Source organism: Pagrus major, chromosome 5, assembly GCF_040436345.1.
Source record: "Pagrus major chromosome 5, Pma_NU_1.0".
In the NCBI taxonomy this organism is placed as follows: domain Eukaryota; kingdom Metazoa; phylum Chordata; class Actinopteri; order Spariformes; family Sparidae; genus Pagrus; species Pagrus major.
In genome coordinates, this window is record NC_133219.1 from 22,626,983 (window position 1) to 22,634,215 (window position 7,233).

A 7,233-nucleotide genomic window follows, 5' to 3' on the forward strand; every position below is an offset into this window, starting at 1 on the left:
TGTGTGAACTCAAACCCTCTCACTCATCCAGCTCTCTCTACTTTGCCGTGACCTTTGAGCCCTTCTAACTGCCGCAGCGCTGAAGTGACAGAATAGATGTAGAGGTATGAAAAGCCTCTTAAAAGTGAAAAAAAAAATATTAATAAATAAAATATTTTGCTTACAGGGAGTAGAGTGCAGGAAAGTGTTTGAAAAGCACACCAGGGTGGGATGAAAAAGAAAGGAAGAGCAGGTTATCATGTGTTCATGAAATTTGTGGATAATCAAAGGGGTCAGATGAGGGATTTATCTTTCAGAGCATCAAGAAGTATCAGTATCAGGGAGCATTATCCTTGGATGTATTTTTTGTTTGGTTCAAGATTCAAGATTCAAGATTAACTTTATTGTCCCACAATGTGGGAAATTTGTTCTGGGCCATTCGCCCATGCTGCAGCCATAAGTAATTACACACAATCACATACAATAGATATGCACATCTGTATCATACAAAGTGCCGGAGTGCAAAAAAGTGCTAAAATTGTAGTAGGAAAATTACTAACCTATACAAAACAAGCAAACGCAAGTCCCCTGAACTTATCTGACCTTATTTAACAGCTTGATTGACACGGGAACAAACGAGTTTTTGAATCTGTTCAGTCTGCAGTGAGGAACTCTAAACCTTCTACCAGACGGTAGCAGCTCATACTCGCCATGCAGGATGTGTGATGGGTCGCGGACAATCTTATTTGCTTGTTGCAAAGTGGCCTGTTCATAAATACTCTGACTGGAGAAGTGCTCTTTGACTCTTCTATCAACGTGTGTGCTCCAGGTGAGTGCGTTGTCAATGAAGACACCCAGATATTTGTATGACTGCACCTGGGCAATGGCTTCGTTGTGGATGACCACAGGCCTGTGGTCACCCACTCCTCAGGGGTCAAACACCATTTCAACTGTCTTATTTACATTAAGAATGAGGTGGTTATCGTCACACCACTCAACAAACCTCTGAATTTCCAAAAAGTACTCAGATATATCACTGTTCTTTTTCAACAGAGATAAGATTGCAGTGTCGTCTGAGAACTTGATAATGTGATTGTTTGTGAAAAAACTTCTACACGCATCTGTGTACAGAGTGACCAGAACCGGTGAACTCACGCAGCCCTGTGGTGCACCTGTGCTCAGGGTTTTAATGTCAGATAAAGTTCCATTCACACTGACCCGCTGTCTGCGATGACTTAAAAATGAAAAATACCATTTAATAATAGAAGGGTGAACATTAAAATCATTTAATCTCCTAATAAAAAGATGTGGCTGATATTAGTGTTTTATTGCTTGATGCAGTTGGCCATGTGGCTGCTCTCTTTTAACAGGAGCAATTAGTCCATTTTACACAGCATATGTGCATAGACAAGCAACAAATTAAAGGAGAAACCTGAATAAAGCAGAGGACAAACATAACGAATGCAAATTACTCTACACAGGTGCACTAAAGTTAACTAAATCATCATCTGTATAATAATGCTGAGCAGGCGAGAGGAAAAGATCTGAGTGACTTTGAAACAGGGTTCATTGTTGGGGCACAGACGGCGTCAGTCACTAAGAATGCTCATCTGGCTAGTATTTCAATAGAAACAGCGACTAAAGTGACATCTGTATTTAGATCAAAGGGAAAGACATCAGTGGGGTTGGAAATTGTGGTCAACAGTGCACCTTCGATTGAGGACTTCAATGCAGGATGTGATCAGAGAGGGTGCTAAAGTGGGGCTGCAGCGCATAAACCCCTCCTTACAAAGATGAATGCATATTTGAGGGTTAAGTCGTGCAGAACCCATAGGCACTGCTCTATAGAAATATGGAAAAGTGATATAATCAGATGAGTCATCCTTGATTATATTCTTGATAAGTGGGTGAGTGTATGTGTGATGTACTGTACACCAAGAGAACAAAACAGGCCTGAATGCCCGACCCCTCCAGTGACGAGATTCTGTAGAAACAAACAAGCTAACAAACTAGCATGTACAAAGTTTAGCTAACTCACCAATACATTGGCTGGGTGTTTCAGTAGTGCAACAAACTCCAACAACTCTTCTTTTATTCCCAAATGTCACTTTGGTAACAAAATGGCAAAAAAAACAACCTGCGATCGCGAACAAAGATCCTGAGATGGCAGCTGTTTGATTGACAGCTCATTTGCGGAGCTAGGAGCTTCTATGCCCGCCCTAGAGCCCACAACAGCCAATTACATACATTTCCAGGAATGTTTAAACAACTACGGGAGAGTCTGTAAATCTCAAAGCTTCCTTAATCTGGATTCAGATTTAACACATATTCAGCTGCACAGGTTATCTTCAAGGCTGTAAACCTTTTAAGCCATTTTTTGTATTTTTAGTAGTGATTTGGTGTTAACATATATTTCTTCTCCTAAATGAAAAAAGGTGTGTAGAAAAAAAGCTTTATATTTATATATCAAACAAAGTAAGGTTTAAGCATCTGTACCAAAGGTCAGGCAGTGTATTGGCACTGATAAAGAAAAAAGGTGTTGTGTTCAAGGGACACCACCAATTTTACACATGAAGGTGAGTTTGCTCATCACAAGGAGAAGAACACAATTTCTTTTTAACATCTCAAGCATTTGTTTCAAATTGGAGGTCTGAAAGACGTGGGCATTTACCAGGCTGACGGGTCTCATAAAGATGCTACCCAATTGCATTATGGGAAATGTTGTATCCAGCTTTTCTTGGAGCTTGATCCAAACCACAGACTAAAGTCGGAAAATTTCGGAAAATTCATTTTGATAATAAATATTTAAATTTTACTGCAGGTTAATTCTACTCAGTGAAACCTGTTTCAACAGTGTTAATTGCTGTTCGGGCTGAACTGTACGCGGAAAAGCTGCATCTTCCGTCCTTCCTCTCAAATGCAGGTTGCAATGCTCAAGTGTCAGTCAGTCCCTTACTCCCACACACACACACACACAGAGACACACAAACACACACACACACACACACACACTAAATGATTCCTCCCCTGTCTTTTTACAAGCGGAGCTGAAATCTCCCATCCTTCCCTTTTTGAAAAGAGATAATGATGCTCGTTTCTCAGCTCAAAGAAGTCATTAATGTGTGACACGGCCTTGAATGTGGGAAATCAAAGCGCCACAGAGTGCGTCCCCCTCCCGCCCACTAACGGCCACAACCTCGTTAAGATGGCGGAGACATGAATTAATCATCAGTCTAGCCTGTAATAGGGTGAGGGATTGTTAGCGGCATCAGTTGTTGTGAGAAATGTCCCTTTTGAATCGCTCCTTAGTATAAAGCTCCTTACAAATCTTTCATCTCGTCAAATTTACTCCACCAGATAAACTGATGGACGTGCTCCCTTGTGTACCCTCGTCCACTCTCTTTCACAGACATGATAGCACTGGTAAAGTGATAAAATGGGAGAAATTAGTGAGTAAGATATGATATGGATGGATCTGTGTGAGTCCTCAAGTGATACAAGGCCTTTAAAAGAGAACACTATGATCTTTGTGCATTAACTGTGATATAACACACTAAAGCAGATCCTGAAGAATAGCATAACCTGTCCCTCCAGATACCAAAGGAACAAATCTTTATTCACATGACGAGACACGTTTTTGCAGCAATGAGAGCCTCATTTTCTTTCTTTCATATTTTTTGGTGAAGGAAGGGACTGACAGAAATGTACTTTCATCCTCGTGTCCCAAAAATGTGAATAAGTGGGCAGAAATGCTCCCACTGCGACAAAATTCCCTCTTCTAATGCCTTAAAATGTCACTCTGAGTTATTGTGTTGCTTGTCAGTTATTTATTTGCTGCTTCTCTATGTGGAAAAATCCTGTCGCATTTAGGTTTCTGAAATCATTAAGAGCACAGTTTCTCTGGTAATGTCTTGTTCACAGCGAGTAGTTATTAGTACTAAAGGAGTATAAAAGCTACCCATTACTGCTGGTCAGCTGTTATAGGAATTCATCTACTCTCTCTTTATTTAGATGGGGGGAAAAAATCCTGGGGTTTCCAGGAGTAATTATACCTTTTGTGCAGAATGTATCCTTTAAAGGGAATAAAAGACCGAAGATACACAGCAGCGTATCCACCGCTGTCTCCTGGGCTTTTGTGTATCCCATCAAAAGGACGACCAATGATTTTAAGTTCAGCTGAGGTTTTATGATCAAAGCCAACCTCCCCGTTCCTGTTATCAGGTGGTGTGGTTTTGTCAAAAAAAAAAAAAGAAAATCTCCTAGCAACCACGACTGTGCCAGAAGAAAGAAGACTTTCATTGAGCGGTTTAATCTGTCCACAGAGGGCAAAAAAAGCTCTGCTGATGTCGTAATTGGCTCAAAGATGTTTGAGCATCAATATATTGAAGCATTGGTTTAGGATGTTAGGATGCAGTTTTTTTCATGACCTCAGTAAAGTCAGCAGGAGTTTTATTTGGTGTTTGGATGCAGTTTAACCATGTAGGAGAGCGACATGATATTTGTCTCTAGCAATGCTTGCCAGCTAATGTCTGTGACAACAACAGATGGATTGATGGAATTTAGCACAAACACTCATGATTCCCAGAGGAGGAGCCTGCTGACTTTTCCTCTGGCGCCACCATGATTTTGACTTTGTCGTTGTGAATTGGATGACTAGTAAAAAAAAAATGTTGATCCCTTAACTCTCTGTATGGCATTCATCAGGTGACATATTTCAGCTATACTTTGTATTTAGTGCTAATTCTCTAATCTAATCTAAACAGTAATGGTAAATCTGCTAACATCGGCATGTTAACGTGCTGACATTAGCACCTGAATACAGCCTCACAGGGCTGCTAGCACGGCTTTAGACTCTTGTTCAATGCTTTTGAGCAATGAAAATATATTTTTCATTGTTCATATATGTAGGTCTTATCTATTACTAAGTTTTTATTATTATTATTTGTATCAGGTAAATACTGTTATGACACAAGCTTTGAAATTAGAGTCATTTTCATATGCTTTATATCATCATTTTAATTCTTATATTTACCTGCAATGTATTAATACATCTATGAAATGATATATTCTCTTTATATTGACGAATATAAAATGATTGCAGTTTTTCATACATTTATTCATACAATATTGCCATATATTATTATACATACAATATAAATTATAAATATATTATCTAGTAATATATGCAAAATATATTTTAATTAATAAATGTTTAAAAAAGCATACCAGTATAGAGTATGTTATGTAGTATCACAATGTGCATTCATTTTATTTTGTAGCAAAATGATGAATATATGTATGATACATACAAATAATGCATTTTTTTATATATATTACATTAGATTTTTCTGTATGTGTCTATACAGTATATGCTTGTTCCATCACATACTTTGTTTTGAACCGTAGTAAATATGCACTCTTTTGCATGTATAACCCTCTTCCGCAGACTCCAAAGTGTGCTGTCAGTGCTCTAAAAGTGAATTAATTAATAGCGATTCTGACAGTGCTCTGAAGTTAGTGGAGTATTGTAATGGTTCTGTAAAGTGGCACTTTGCAAACATTATACCAGCGGACTGCGAGGTCGCTAACATGGTCATGAAGGTTTTTGGAAGGGCAGCGAATGTGACAGCGGTGATCACGAACATGCATACTTTCAACATCCGAGTGTTCAGTCTGGTAAGGAAGTGAATTAATGCTAATCTTTGCAGCTTCATGAGCCAAAAATCTACCAGCAATGTGATGCATCACATGCAAGCTACAGCCATCTTGCTATTGTGTGGCCTGTTTGTTTAATCTATGTCTGTCAGGAAAGTGGGCAATTTGCAAGCTGCAAGTGCTCTTAATATAAAAACGTTGAAGTAGGGTGGCTCATTCCCACATTGCATCCCCACCTTTCCTCCTTCTCACCCACTTTTGGCTGTTTGAAGTGGCGGCTGGAGAGCTGTAACAGGAGTATCATTCACTGTAATGGTGGAGCGTCCTCCTCCACAGCCCTCACTTAGATCACTTAATCCACTTCAGCAGTCCAGCGCTGTGCTCTGCGTGAACACAGCACGTTCACAATGGGAGGTGAGACAGAGACTAGCGTTGACCTGTCAGCATGTACTAAAATGCCACTAAAACACTCTTGTTTTCCAGCTCACTTAATATGGATGATGGACTCTGCCTGCCGCACAGTTCGAGTCAAAATCTGAAGCTTTTTTGGCCAGAAGTTTGTAACACTATATTTAAAAGAGGACATAACATAATTATTGTGATATTAGTGTTGTCCATAACATCCACCACTGCTACTACTTGTTGTATTCAATCCCTTTTTAAATACAGAGGTTTGGGTAGAGGTTTGCGGTGAATGCAGATAAAGTGACTGACTTAGGAGTTCAACAGTATGTTTGGGCACCTATAGGGTGTTTCGGTAGATTTAGCAATAAGTCCAGAGCTGAAAATGTAACAAATCAAAGGACAAACTCAAAGCTGTTGTTCTTCTTGTTTTGCCACAAGACAGAGGTGTTAATGTCCCTCAGTGACAGAGAGCCAGAGCTCAATGGAATAACCTTTAATGCTAAATGTAGGATGGAGCCAGTAGACTCAGAAGGGTAACCTGTGTCACATAAAATGTCCATCCAAGCTCACACCCTATTTTTTCATTTCTGCTTCATATGATCAAATGCTATGGATGCTCTTCAAAGATACAGAAAATCCCTCTTGATGCACCTTGTAACACCATGGAGGTAACACAAGGTCATTTTCTTCAGCTAGGCAAGAAGAGAGGAGTCAAAAGATACTTTAAATCAAAATGTTTTTAGTCGAGCCCTATATATTACAGAAGTTATAAACTGAATTAATAAAGGATTGTTCAAGTTGTTTAATACAGACAAAGACCTAGTCCACAAGTACACGGGTATTTTTAAAAACGCATTTTTTCCCTCCAGTTTCAAAAAAATTCCTGTCCAATTTCTGTCCACATGAAAACACAAACGCAGGCTGTCAAGCGATGTCAAGTGCACGCCAAAGCAACAGGTGGTGATATAACCTCTACCGTAAGGCCACGGTGGCCCAAAGTCTTACCGGAAAAGGCACAACAACAACAATGGCGCCTCACAGGGGAGAATCATATGTGTGGACTGACACTTAGTGTCACACTTGAATAAAAAGTGAACAAAATCCAAGAAAATGTGGTCTGTACGTGTGTACAGAAGGCCAAAACACATTTGTTTTAAGAAATATCCGTGTACCTGTGTACAGGGCCTAGAGCTG